This window comes from Rhinopithecus bieti, unplaced genomic scaffold, assembly GCF_001698545.2.
Source record: "Rhinopithecus bieti isolate Rb0 unplaced genomic scaffold, ASM169854v2 scaffold_17971, whole genome shotgun sequence".
Lineage (NCBI taxonomy): Eukaryota > Metazoa > Chordata > Mammalia > Primates > Cercopithecidae > Rhinopithecus > Rhinopithecus bieti.
The window spans coordinates 948,660-963,693 of NW_016809834.1; the positions used below are offsets into that span (position 1 = coordinate 948,660).

The 15,034-nt window shown below is 34.5% G+C and overlaps 1 protein-coding gene and 1 pseudogene across 1 annotated transcript in view; one reads left to right on the plus strand and one right to left on the minus strand.

Moving 5' to 3' along the window:
* RSRC1 (arginine and serine rich coiled-coil 1) overlaps window positions 1-15,034 on the plus strand; it is a 419,086-nt gene that overhangs the window by 157,936 nt on the left and 246,116 nt on the right. The window lies entirely within an intron of this gene.
* On the minus strand, window positions 8,088-8,709 carry LOC108541099 (60S ribosomal protein L15-like; annotated as a pseudogene).

Genomic DNA, 15,034 nt, shown 5'->3' on the forward strand with positions numbered 1-15,034 from the left:
TTGTTTTTACCTTTAGAATTTTCTTTTTGAAAAAGTATAGTTTCCATATCTCTGATGAGATTTCCCATCCATTCATTGACACTATTTTTCCTTCAATATTTAAACAATTTATAATAGCTGCCAATAAATATTTATATGATAAAACTAATATCTGCTTCACTAATAGTTTTAATTTACTCTTTTCTTATGCTGTTTATTTCCATGTCTTTTTTGGGGGGAGGGGGGGGCTTAAAAAAAAATAGCCACTCTGGATTCAGCTGTGTTCTCTTTGGGATTATTGTTTTATTTTTGTACTTTTCTAACCGGAAACTATAAAGGCCCTTTTCTAACTATAGGTACTATCTAATATTTCTGTACCATTAGGGCTTCTCATTGGTATATTTTTAGACTGGCCTTGTGGCATAGTCTTTCCTGTTTCTATGTAATTTTATTGTCAGCTAAGAATTTAAGTGGAGGTAGAGCTCACTCTGTGTATTTTGCTGCTGTGGTTGATTGCTTCATTTTCAGCTGCTCTATCAGTTTACAATGTGTCCTCCGACACTTCAAGTTCATTCTTCTTCACCTTTCTACCACCAGAGATGAACATATTTGGTTAATACACTTAATTTTAAAAAAATCAAAGGTATATTTCTCTCTAATCTCTGGCTACTTTTTTGCTGGATTCCCTGAAAATTTCCCCCAAGTATGTGTAATTTAGCTGTTAGTCAAGGGTTTTGACATATTTGTATTCAGATTTGGATCATACTCTTTCTGTGGTTCTCTTCCTGCCTGCATTTCCATTTTACATTTTTTGTGTTCTTTTAGCCCTGAATTCTGATTCTGGAACCTTGAGCCCAAAGGCTGGGGTTTTCTACTATTGTGTTTCTGCAGCCATAGCCATAGGAGTGCCCCAACACCAGAAAAGAATAAAACGATAAATATAACAGTAACTCTTCACTTCCAAGTGAGATTTTTGTGATTAGACTATTTGTTGTGGCTTTTTGGATTCTGTTTGGTGTCCATAAATACATTGTTTTACTATGTTACTTAGTTATTATGATTGTTTTCTGTCAGCAGTTTTGTTCTGCCACTCCTTCACTATTAGTCTTAATTTTAATTTTAAGTTACATTAAAACAAAACCTTTAAAGATACTGTGACTTGAGATAATTTTTATACTAAAGCTTAAATGTATGTCTCTATTGCAGATCATTTATAAATGCATGAAATTCTTGAACATTTTTGTTAATAGTAGACTTTCTTTGTTATTTTAAATATCAATAATGTATTATTTGAGGTATTTATCTTTCACTGAACATACACAATTATATGAGACTGTTATCTCCCCACAACCAATTTGAAAAAGATTATAACCTTAAAGTTTTGCTGCTTGAGTAGGCAGCAAATAAAGGATATTGTTTTGATTTTTGTTTCTCAAATGTTATCATTGAGGTTGAGAAACTTTTTATGGAGTAATAGATCATTTGATTTTTTTCTCGCTGAATTGACAGTTAATTTCCAGTTTTCATTGTTATGTTGTTCACCTTTTAAAATACTACTTTGGTTTTTAGGACCTCTTTATGAATATGGGCATTCATTTCAGATATGTTTAAAATATCCAAGTAGGTGTCTAAATGATACTTACAAAATTATTTCATTCATTTGCTTCATTTAAATTTTTGTGGTAAGTTAATATAACTAATGTTGGTTCTTGGCGGATGGATATGAGAATCTTCATGAAGTTTTATCATATTCTTAAATTTTGAAAGCCTTTGAAATATTTCATTCCTACATGCTAATTAAGTTTATCTCCCTTCTGCCTTACTCATTTGATAATGAAGTTTATTTTCCCCACTACCATGCTTTTAGTATTTTCAGAAAACAGATTTCTTTTTCTTTTTTTCTTGAGTCAGAGTCTCGCTCTGTCACTAGACTGAAGTGCAGTGACGCAATCTTGGCTCACTGCAACCTCTGCCTCCCGGGTTCAAGCAATTCTCCTGCCTCAGCTTCCCAAGTAACTGGGACTACAGGCATGTGCCATCACACCCTGCTAATTTTTGTATTTTTAGTAGAGATGGGGTTTCACCATGTTGGCCAGGATGGTCTTGATCTCTTGACCTCATGATCCACCTGCCTTGGCCTCCCAGAGTGCTAGGATTATAGGCACCTGGCCCAGAAAACAGATTTCTTATTTTACCTTTCTTAAAGAGTTATTCCGTTTTTTTGTTTCTTTTGATATCTTGAAGATATCAGAACAAGAACAACAAGAAAACATTTCTTGGCTTCTAATGTAATTTATGAAGAACTTCTTTTAACTGAAGAAATTGAAAGCAAATATTTACTATGTTAGTAGATATCCCTGTAAGTTAGAAGCTGTATTTCTGTAGACAGAAGATTTTGTTTCCTGGTATCAGTGTGAGTAACAGATAGGAGCAACTGCATACATAATTCAAGACACCAGGTTGCTTGTTGGAACCCACTTGTGACTCTCGGTAAAGCTTTTGTCCAAGGCTTGTGCTGTTCCTCCAGCACTCTTCACTGCTGTTCCAATGGTTGATGTATAGATCCATCATACTCCCTGCTGCTTTTGCTGCTGTGTTTGTTTGAAGCTAACCCCAGGGATCTAATAATGGAAAGAGTCTGCAGCAGGGCAGCTTGAAGCTGAAAAATCAAACATTTCTACTTCCTGAGTGTAAACCATGATCTTGGAACCCAACAAAAGGATAGGGTACCCTAATGATAGGGTGACTTTAGTGTCCCCACCCTGTATGGGGACTGGTTCACAATACTAAGCTCTAATGGAATTGTGCTCTGCCAGTAGCTTTGTGTTTGTAGGGTTCTTTAGGAATTTGTAATGTCACAGATTGGTTTTACACATTGTAGTCGTGTATTTCAATCGTAATTTATTGAGCATACCATAATACTCACTGTTTACTTGGTGTGTTAACATGTTTGGTACCAAGGGTTTAAAATTTGGAATAGTAAGGTTTTCTTAACATTATTGTCATTTTATAATATCATACAAGCTTTTTAAAAAATATAATAGATTTAAGCATAGGCATTTATGTTTTAAGTTTCCTGGTTTTCTGCTATAGCTTAAATTTTATAAGGACTTTAAAATATACAGATTCATTATAATTTATTCACAATGACAAAGTTTAGATTATTAATCTAAAATTTAAATATTAGTGATCAAGTCTATCTGATAATGTAAAACTTTCTGAACTATTTTCCCATACATTTTTTTCTCTATCTTTTACAATTTATTTTAAGCATAGGGATAATTTTTACCTTTTGGAGGATAAATGATTAGTCATACTGGAACTTGAAAGAATTGGGTGAACTTAGGCTGCTTCAGAAAGACTTCTCCCTTTTATAAAAGGATTATCCCCATGTCATATTGAATTCATGAAATCATCTGAATTTTAAAATTTAAGTGCGTAGCCTTTGTAGTCATAAACATGAATGTTCTAACTTCTTAAAGCCTTTGGATACAAAATACACTAATTTTTTTGAAGTAAAGATTTTAAAAGGGCTTTAAGTCCTTCATAGGACATGTGTACTATGAGTTTTAAAAATCCACATTTTCCTCTAATAAGGGATTATAAAAGGATTAAAAGTCTTGGCTGGAGATTATGATTTACATAGGCAATATATAGCAATATTATTTCCTGAATTGAGGGAGTAGGTGGGGAAAGATTAATTGTTACTATTGTTAAATAGACTTGAATAATAAGTCGTGATTCATACACAGATGGTTCTTATAAATTTACACTGATGTCAGATGGATTTGATGGATATAAGCCTGCATGAGCAGTCAGAGTAGAGATTTTAATATTCCTTTACTTTCATAGACTATAGTTTAAAGATGGCCTAATTGTCTGTTACTGGTAGATGCATATAAGTCTTTGCACTCTATATTTTTTTTTGTATGAAGCAAAAGTATATTTTTTTTTAATATATAGTTTCAATATTTTGCAAAATAATTATATAGCTATCTTACCTACATTTGTTTGTAAAATTAAGTTACATCATGAAATAGTAAAACTTTTATAATGCTTTTGATAAATGCATTATAAAGATAACATCTATCTAAAATTCATTTTCATTGAACTAGGAATAATTTGGAAAGGTATTTTAACCTTTTGAGGTGTACAAGTCATTATGAACACAACAAGAATTAAATATGAAATTTTAAGCACCTGCATTTCACCCAGAATATAGGTGAGTAATCTAAGAAAGTTACATGAGTTACAAATATTAGTCTTTGAGTATAATAGCCTTGTATTTGCATAGAATCATTTAAATAATTTTTGTTTAATGTGCATTGATAATTTTACAAATGAAATTGCTTTTGCACTTTTCTCATGTGCCAATTTTTTTTTCCAACGGATTAAGGGCCTAAAGGAATAGAGGAAGTGAATGGACACTGATGTTTCAAAATATCTCATTTTGCCTAAAAGCAAGTACCGGCAGATAAATGCCCATAAAGGGATTTCTTTCTTAAGCCCCGTGGATTTTTTCCCCGCACAACTTTTTGTGTGAGTTAGAAATGAAAACCATTCATCTAGTGCCCCAAAGAACGGCCTTATTGAATGGAATAACAGTGTAATGTACCATTGAAGGCAGGATTGAAAGTGATTATCTTGTTAACTCTTGACAGTTACCGCCAGCTTGAAATGGAACCGGCAGGCTTGATTTGCAAATGAATTAGAGCTTTTTCATTTTGTGCCAGGATCATCTTTTTATATTCTGATATGACAGATGCTATGTTCCAGGCTTTTGTTTTTCTTCCGATTTATACTTGCAAATAAAAAACAAAAGATTATTATAGTCATTTTATTTGCATCTTTTCTTTTGGAGTTTATTCTTTGTGTAGAAGTTTTAATCTTACGTTTTCAAAAAAATTTTAAGACTAATATTGTTTTTTCCAGAATTAAATTTGATTAATTTAAGTATAGTAGTAATTGGGTGAAAAGGAAGATTATATGGGCTTTCAAGAAATAGAAAATAGTTGCAAACAGAATATTGTAGTTAGTAAAAACTGAAACTTTTGGCTAAATTTAATAGCTTTTATTTCCCTTAATAACTATTGATGTAAATTCAAACTCTGGAGATGTTTGAAGAATAGTACAAGAAACTCCCATATACCCTTTACATAGATTTATCAGTTGTTTACATTTTCTACCCATTTATTTTATTATCCCTTCCTCCTTCTCCTCCTCCAACTGTTTATAAATGTGTTTTTTCTGAACTAAAGGAGAACATATTGGAAACATTGTTCCCCTTTACTAAAAACTGGTACATATGAGAATAAAGACATTGTCTTATATAACTATGAGTACTAGCTTTTGAGAGGTTAAAAAAAAGAACCTGTTTCTGTGTTTTTATCTTCTGATATTAGTGGAAATTAATATGCAGGTTTTAATCTCCTCTGTCTTAATGCTTCTGTTTATATTCAGGAATCATCTCAATGACGTATGACAATTTCAATGCATTGTTAATGTATAACTTATAAACCTGGAACTTTGTTTTATTAGTTCAGATAGTTTTTATTATTGGAGGATTAATATAGTTAAAACTTGTATATTCCATTTAGTATTAAATGTTCAAGGTAGTAAACATACCTAGCCCTAGTCTAAATCATACACATTTTCCATTCATAAAGGTCTTCACACATATGTATATACATACAGATTCATCTTCTTGTGGAGATAAGCTAAATATCTTTTAATTGTTATTTATGGATTCAAAATGTAAGGTTCTGAAAGTCTATTTTCTTTTTTCTTTGTAAGCAGTCATATTTTCTTATGTTGTATAAATCTTAATAAAATATGGAACGCATGGATAAATTATCCCTCCTTCTACCACAATGGCTTTTCAGTATGAATATTAGCAATGAGGCCTATTTCCTGTAATACGAAGTCTGGCCGTTCAAAACATGTATTATATTGATAAGATACATTGAGAACCTTTATAAAAATGTCGGTGTGCTTCTAAGGTCTGATAAGCATCACCATACTAAATAAGTATTACCCTAAGTCTACTTTCTTTGAGTTAAAGCATGATAATAATCTTGGAGGGAAAATATGTAGAATCAGTTGAGAAGCAAACAGGGACATTTCTTAATATTCAATCTTTGGATTCCATTCGTTCTCTCTCCCTCTGTCTTTCTCTCACTCTTACTCTCACTCTCTCAGGCTCTCTCTTTCTCATGGCAGTTGCTTGAGTCATGTTTGCTAACTGTATTAAGCTTTGTGAAATGTATAGTTGTTGTTTTTATAGTGTAACACTATGCAGATTTAAGTGTTAAAAATTTTATCATAAACATGGTAATGACCCTATAAAATAACTTAAAATTGAAACATTCAGAGTGCTTCCTCAGTGTTGCCCATTTGCAAACTGAAGCCATTTGGCATTGTTTATGTATTTTAAGACTTCTGTTTATGTATTCTTTAATAGATAAAGAGTATCCATTTAATGAATGAGATTTAAACAGTGTTTTTAACGTTTAGAACAGTGAATTTTAAGGGTATGCTGAGGTGTTGAGAACATGTTTGGGATTCCATATAACCTGTTCTATAAAAATTTGATGCCTGTAAAACTGATTATTCAACATTATGCTAAAATATTATTTAATTAATGGAAGAAAAAGTCATTTTTATCCACTGTGCTGGAATGTTCTTTCTGATGTTGCCGTTAAGTCTTTTTTTTTTTTTTTTTTTAGTTAATGGACATTTATTTTCTTTAGTTGGGCAACCTCTACAAAATCAAAATGTATTGACTTAAAGATCTTTTCTTTTTTTGAGAAGCAAATTCTAGATCTCAAGAAACTTTTATTGAACTTGCTATGAGTACTTCGTTGGAAATCAATTAACTAAGCCTTTTGAAAACCCCTAGAAAGATAGGAGAAAATGTGGTTCAGAGAAGCAAGCATTTAAATTAAGTCAGCAAAGTCAGAATTTAGAATTGGACAATTCCTTGTCTACATTTCCTTTACACTCAAATTCACCCTGGAAAGCAATAGCCTAGTCTCCTGGAAGACATGATGGAAGTGGTGGTATACTTTCACTGAAAGTGGATGCATAAGTGATGGCCCAACTTTGTGGAATGGTAAGGATTTTTAGGGTAGTTTGGCCAGGAACAAGAGAAATAACTGCAGAAAACACATACGGTTGGAAACCATGCACTTGTATGACTCTTTCTGTAGCCTATGGGTACAGTGCGTAACCAAGATGTTTTTAAGACTGAATAAGAATGAGATACTTGTAGCCAACTACTTTCCCCTGAATGTGACTGAAGGGTTTCATAATGATCACAAATTAGTGTTATGGTTACGTATTTTAAGGTTGACTTCTAAGCTCGCACTTTAAAGGTATTTATCTAATGGCCACTGGCTCACCAGCTTCCCACCCTAGCATATTGATTGCTGGATTACCAACCTTAAGGCTGATAATTTTATCTAACATTCAGTTTCAAAACATACTAGTGTTAATACCACTACCACTAACCATTGAATGCCATGAAGCCATGCACTGAACCAGGAGCTTTCACTTTTATGTGAACTTAAAATGGTACTGTGGAGACTGAGGCAGTTTTCCTCAGGCTAACCCAGATTTGTCCCTGTAATTTTCTAAATATAATCATGACATAGTTAAGATGTCCTCCTCCCACCCTACAATTTTAAAGCAAAGCCCAATTTAAAAGTCTGTACCTGCCAAACTGAAAACCCCAGCCACTTGAAAGTAAACCAGCAGAACATTGCCATCACCCCAATAAAGCTGCAGGTTTCATCACATGCACCAGACAAATCTACAGGGCTAGTTTCAGTACTCTTCTTTTAAAGAATTTATTTTAAACCTATCATACTACACAGTATGTTTTATTCACTGACATATAACTCCCTAATAAGATAAAGCAAAGACAAAAATGTTTATCTTACTGGAAACAAGATACATCACTTATTGTCTTCAAACATTATTGCACTTTAACTTTCTTAATTTGACATTCATGAAATAGTCTGCAGACTAGTTTTAACAGACAAATAACACCCGTAAGCAGACATGACTGCCCTAAATGGTTTATTAGGTATGAATTTTACAAACTTTACTTATATTAGTGGTAACAGTGGAGCTGGAGAATGTTGCGCGTTCTCCAAGCTGCCTGGTGAGAACCACCAATCGTGTGGTGGAACTTATGGCTCTTTCAAAGGCCACGGCCCTTTTGGCCTGAAGATGATGTCAGCCCACACATCTCCCTGTGCTTGTGGACTGGTTCAGTGATCCATGGGTGTCAGGATTTCTTCTGATAGTTTTATGGAATGGATCAATGAGGATAACCTCAAAAAATCTCTATGTGGAATCTTCACCAATCCAGTAAGAATTCAGGACTCTTAAGAGCCCCACAGTGGCGTCCAGCTCACTCCTCTGCAACATACTGAAGCTGTGAGCAAACTTTAGCTGATTAACACCATGATGGACAGGCTTGCCATATTTTGCACCCTTAGGAACTGGGCGTTTTCAGCCACCACGGCAAATACGAATCCTATATATAACGTAACCTTTCTTGGCCTTGTAGCCCAGTCTGTGTAATTTATCAGGCTGGATGGGGTGGGGACCCCTGTGGAGAGCAGAGAGCTGGTGGTACTGCCAGCAGTGGATCCTCAGAAGAAAGCACGTGATGACATCAGACTGCTTTCTCCATAGCTCCTGGATGTACTTGTATGAACCCATCTTGGCTTGCTTGATGGCTGCCGCCAGACAGAAAGGCACCAAGGTTAGCCTTTAGGTAGAATAATTAACATTTATCTTTTTTCATGTTACCCCTCTTTTCTCAAACTCTCAGTTTGTAAAGAGTTGATTTGATGCTGTGGAAGACAAAATTTGTCTCCTTTATTATTTTTCTTATTGGTCCTATACTTTAGTTTATTTCTTTTTTTAAATAATCATTTTCCTTAGTTTTTTGACCAGTATTTTTATTACCTAAAGTTAATACAATATTACCTTTTTTGATAGCAGACTAAAAGCAGATGGAAGAAGTTGATGATGTTCTCAACTTTTAGATTTAGCTCTCCTTTGTATTTTGTTGCATGTTATTTATTAATTTATATCTGTCATTTAGATTTTGAAATGCTATCAATATTTATCTTAGTGATTGTCATGCAAATATCAAAATGAGAAGAAAACAACTCATCTCTTTTTGCCTCTGGCTTCCTATCCCCGCATTTCCTAAAGTCAAAATAACCTCATATGGATATATAATTTGAACACAATTAGAATTTAAATGACTCAGACCAGATATCAGCAAACTTCAGCAAAGGGCTAAACAGTATATATATATATTTAGGCTTTGTGGGCTAAGAGGCAAAATGGAAGGTATCCTGTAAACATAAATCTATAATGAGAGAAAATAAATGTCCACAGTTTTTGGACAAAATTCAAAGTGTAATAATAATTATTTAGCACAATTTTTTATAATTAAAATGCATAAATTTTAAAATGGAATTCCTTTTGGGGAGTTAGCACTTTACTTGATTAGGGTTCTAAATTAATGTTCCCTGTTATCAGAATTGATTACAAACATTTATCTTTTAATACTAATCTGTAATGAGATTTTAAACATTTCATCTTTGAAAATGTCTTCACACAGATACGTATTGCCAAATTTGGTTGCAATCTGTGATCATGTTCATTGCTTGAAAGGCATTTATAAAATTCCGTTAGATTCTTTTCTTGATTTTTGTCTTTTAGTTATTATATTGCAGATTAATCACTTCCATTTGAAGTAGAAGCTCCTCAATTGTGCAGTTAAGTGGATTTGTGAATATGGACATTTTCTTTGCACTTGCATTAAGGGCAGAAGAATACTGCTGGAACTGTAATGTGAGGTCAAAAAACATACTCCTTGAAATGTGTGTCGGAATGAATATCTTCTTTTAATTTTGACAGCATGGGAAGTATATAAAGCAGTTTGACATTACTTTGTGATTTAAGCAACATCAGTTGTTACTGAAATGGCTTTACTGTAGTATGAATTTTGCATATAGGCACCATTTTGCCTTGTAATTTTAGGTTGAGCTCATTAAAATTTATTTTTATTTATTTATTTTTTTGTTTTAGAGACAGGGTCTCACTCTGTGGCCAGGCTTATGTGCTGTGGCAGGATCATGGCTCACTGCAGCCTTTGAAACTCTTGGACTGAAGCAATCCTCTCACTCAGCCTCCACCTGGTAGTTGGGATTATAGGCATGAGCCCCTGTGCCCAGCTAAGGAACATTTTTATTTTATTTTATTTTATTTATTATACTTTATGTTCTAGGGTACATGTGTACAAAATGCATTTTTTTAATGTCTGCTGCTGAAGCTAAAAGTGGTTTAGGATAAAAGTGGTTGAGGGGTTCTTCTCAGTCAGAAAATTTCAGTATTGATCCCTTATGTGAAACATCACAATTAGACCCTACCACTGTTAAGACATCAAACTGCTGCCATGTGTTGGAGTAATCAGGATATTCAGCGTCTGTATCTGTCAAAAAAATCACACAGCCAACAGTGGACAAGTCCACAAGAGCAAGTGAGGTTCATTGTTGACACTTCTGGTTGAATACCACATTTTGCATTCAGATATTTTACAAAGTATTTGTTGGTGAATAATACAGTGAATAACTGTAGGCTTTAAATTTTCACAGACTTACATTTTCACAAGCTTTGTAGATTTGTCCAACTAAGCCTCTTTCGGCTCTCTGTTGTTAACTACCATGATATGTAACACATCTTAGCAGATTCCTCATCAGTTTGTACTGAATGAATGTTTTCTCAATTTTGTTGAAAATATTCTCATGTTCTATGCATAATTTTCATGGAGGCTAATTCTTAAGTCATTCCACATTCATCATTGACTCCTCAAATAAACAACTGAGCAGTATCTGACGTCTGTTGACTCATGAAGAGCCAAGCAAAGCCACTTGAACTCATTTGCCTTATCTCTTAATTGGACATATTGATGATACTCCCTGTGTCTTCAACAGTTTGAACAACTGTTCTTGCTGAAAGTCTAATAGTTTTAAGCAAGTTTATTTTCTCTGGACACATTTCTTTGGCTGCAGTAGAACACTAATTAAGTCATCTTTGGTAAATGGCATTCATTGATTGGTTGACAAATGCACCACTCAGAAACTCATTTTATTTTTTTATTTTGTGAAGAAATTCTGCTGTGATGAGATACTCCATTTTAAATATTCTATTTTTTTGGACTGTTGCTTTCCTGTGAGTTGGAAATACTGTAAAGAGTGTTCAGTCAAGTACATACTATTTTAAAAAATCAACATATATGCTATTTTTCCAGCACAGCTGTAGTGCCATTGTATAATAAGCATAATGAATTGCCATTTAATTTGATAAAATAATCCACACTTCACTGTGCCTTAAAAAGGATATTTGAAGGCTCCTTTTCTGTTCTTTTCTCATTTTGATATGATTGTTATACACTGGTATTAAAAATTAAATGTCACATCACAGCAATTCGTAAGGCCCTTGAAACTCCGTTTAGTTATGCTGTTACTGTGATTTTTTTTGTGCCCTGAGCAGCAGTGCAAACTAATGAGAGTGCCATGCATGATTTCTGTTGCAACTCCTTAGCTATTTTTAATAACATTAAAGCAGCCATAGAAATACATAAAAGAATGAGTGTGGCTGTGTCCCAACAAAACTTTATATATTGACACTAAAATATCAATTTCAGTAATTTTCATGTGTCACAAAATATTATTTTTTTGATTTTTTTCCCAGACATTTAAGAAAGTAAAAACAATTTTAACTCATGTGCTGTACAAAAACAGGAAACAGGCTGGATTTGGCCTATAGGCCATAGTTTGCTGATACCTGATTTGTACTTTCAGCTTAATAGAATAAGCTGGCGTACTTTTAAATTCTCCATTGGCCTTTAAGTATTACTAATAAAAATTTGGTGAAAACTATCCATGAATTGAATATAGGTTTTTTTAAATTTTATGCAGGCAGATATAAAACCATTTATTATGAGGAAGTAATTCCTAGAAGAATCTTCATTTTTACTATCACTTTATGTGAACTGGAAAAAAACAAAAGTCTTTCTTATATGCAGTGGTATTTCAAGCCTCTAGGATTTCCCCCATGCCATTTCCTCCTTCCTAGATGTAAGTTGTGCTCATTGAGCTTAGATTCTATTAGGAAAGATTGCAAGTAAATAAATAAACATAGATTATGTGGAACTATTTCGTAGCTTATTGTAATCAGTGGGAACTCTGGAAAACCAGATTGTGAAAATTGACAGGAAAAGAAGACTGATCAGCTGGTGTTACTGCCTGTGTATACCATGGTATCAGTATAGGTAGTATGCAGGCACTGCCACCACCACCACCTCTGACACTGCTGCCACTGGACTTAGCTCTGTTGCCACTATCACCTAGCATAATCTTTTTATTCTTGTCTTTAATTAGCTATTCAAATTTCCTAGTATAATTCATGTCATCCTATATTTGGAATGCTTTGGATTCAAAGCTCACCAAATTAGGAATGGTATTCAGATTCTGGGTAGCTTAAAAAGCATAACAAATACACCCAGGAAGAGGCTGTAGTGAGCGAGCATAACAGTGGAATAAAATGAGGGAAGAATTCCTTGACCTTCTAAACCAGTTCTTATTTTCCTTTCATTCTATCTGATAGGTCCCTGTATTAACTTCTGAAATATTTTTCATATCACATGTTTATTAATTAATTAAACTATTAGTAACTAATGATTAGGTACTAATTATATATTTGTGCGATGGTTTTTATACCTGTCTTTAAGCTCCACATGACTTAGTCTGTGTTGTCGATAATTGTATCCATAATATCTATCACAGAATCTGGCCCAGAGAGAGGGCTCAGTAATAGTTGTTGAATGAATAAATAATGTTTATGTGTGTGTGTGGTGGGGGGCAAATCATGATGGCTCTGGTGAAAAGGAATTGAAGGGTTTTGAGCTCGAGAATGAAGTGATTCTTTTTTTTTGTGGGGGACGGAATCATGCTCTGTTGCCCAGGCTGGAGTGCAGTGGCATGATCTCGGCTCACTGCAACCTCTGCATCCCAGATTCAAGCAATTCTGCCTCAGCCTCCTGAGTAGCTGGGGCTACAGGTACATGCCACCATGCCCTGCCAATTTTTTGCATTTTAGTAGAGCCAGGGTTTCACCCTTTTGCCCGGGCTGGTCGCGAACTCCTGAGCTCAGGCAATCCACCCACCTTGGCCTCCCAAAGTGCTGTGATTACAGGCGTGAGCCACTGCACCTGGCCTGAAGTGATTCATTTTTAAAAGATTAGACTGGCTGTTTTGGGATAGGTGGGTGAGAGTGAAACAACAGTGGAAGTGGGGAAAATAGCTATGACAGAATTAAGAAAGACTAGGTTGGAGGTCATGGCAATTGAATTAGGATGATGACAGTTGATACAAATATAGTTTTTGTGATTACTTAAGAGGTAGAATCAATAGGCCTAACTGATAGATTGTATTTGTAGGAGGAAAGAGAAGAAAGTGAAGTGGTTGATTCCCAGGTTTTTAGCTTGAGCAAAAGGATGAATGGTATAATCCTTTTCTGAAATAGGAAATACTGAAAAAGATCAGTTTTGAAGGAGGAACTCAAGAATTTAGTTTTGGATCTATTGAACATAAGCTTTTTTATTTGTTTGTTTTGTTTTGTTTTTTTAGATACCCAAATAGAGATGTCAAATAGACAACAGGATAAATGAATCTGGAGCTTATGAATGATATGCATTTTTCCCACATGTACATATAGGTTGCTGTTAATGCTGTGTGTGAGGGTAAGATGGGTTAGGAAGAAAGTATAGCACAAGACCAGGGCCCAGAACTGATCCTTGGGGAGCTCTTACCTTTGGTGGCTGGAGAGAAGAGCATGAAATTACAAGAGAATTGAAGAGCCATTTTTTTGAGAAAATGTAGAAAACCTGAATGATGTAATATTATAAAAGGCAAGTGAGGAAAGGCTGTGAAGTATTGAACATGAGTTCAGCATGGGCTTATCAACATGAATATGAATGTTAGACAGTATCAGATGGTTCTAAGAATTGTATAAAGAGAAAGATAAAGTAGACTTTGGATTTGGTAACATGGGAGAACCACTGATGACTTTAGCTAAGAGTAATTTTTGGATGTGGTGGGAGGTAGGAAAGGGGAGATAGAGTATGTGTATAGTTCTCTCTTTCAAAAAGTCAAACTGAAGGGAAGCCTATGAGTAACATGGTAACTGAGGAAACTGGTTCCAGACCAAAATTCTATGTGTGACCAATCAGACATAACCATTAGCAATTACAGGGTTTTGCCTGGCAGGCCTCATGGAAGAAAGCTGCCCTCCTCATACTGCTATACATACATGGCACACAGCCAGTGCTTTGCAGTTTTCTGGAGGGAGATACAGCCAATGACTCAGCCATACCCACCTCCCCACCCCCGGCCCTGTCTATGCTTATCAAAGAGCTTCATGTGGTAACAAAGCAGGTTTACCTAAGCAAATAATTAACTTGGGAAATGGATATATACATAGAAGCCACATAAAATAATTAGTGATAATTAAGTGCCAGACTATTGGGGGTTTTCTATAAGGGCAGTGCATTTGACCTTGATATCCACAGATTTAATATTCTGTCTAGTCAAAGTGATGTGGCCTGTTGTTTGTGACAATTTGTAATTTTTGTGTGGCATGACTTAAAGTCTGTGTTCTGAGAGGATGCTGTGAAGGAGTCATGTAACTTAGCCAATGAATAAAGCCTGCTACCTGCTCAGCACTGTATCTCACAGTGGTTTTGTTTTCTTCTCATGTTAATGTATTGGACAATCCTTATCAAAGGTCTGTGTAGTAATGATGATGTTGACAATAATTAGTAATATTTGCTAAATGCAGTGTGCTGAGCACTTTACATGCATTATTGCATTTTCAACTTGGGACATTTGCAAAGATCCTAGCGCTTACCCATTAAATATCAGGAAGGACTGTAAGTTTAGAGATTAAGAAATTATTATGAACATAG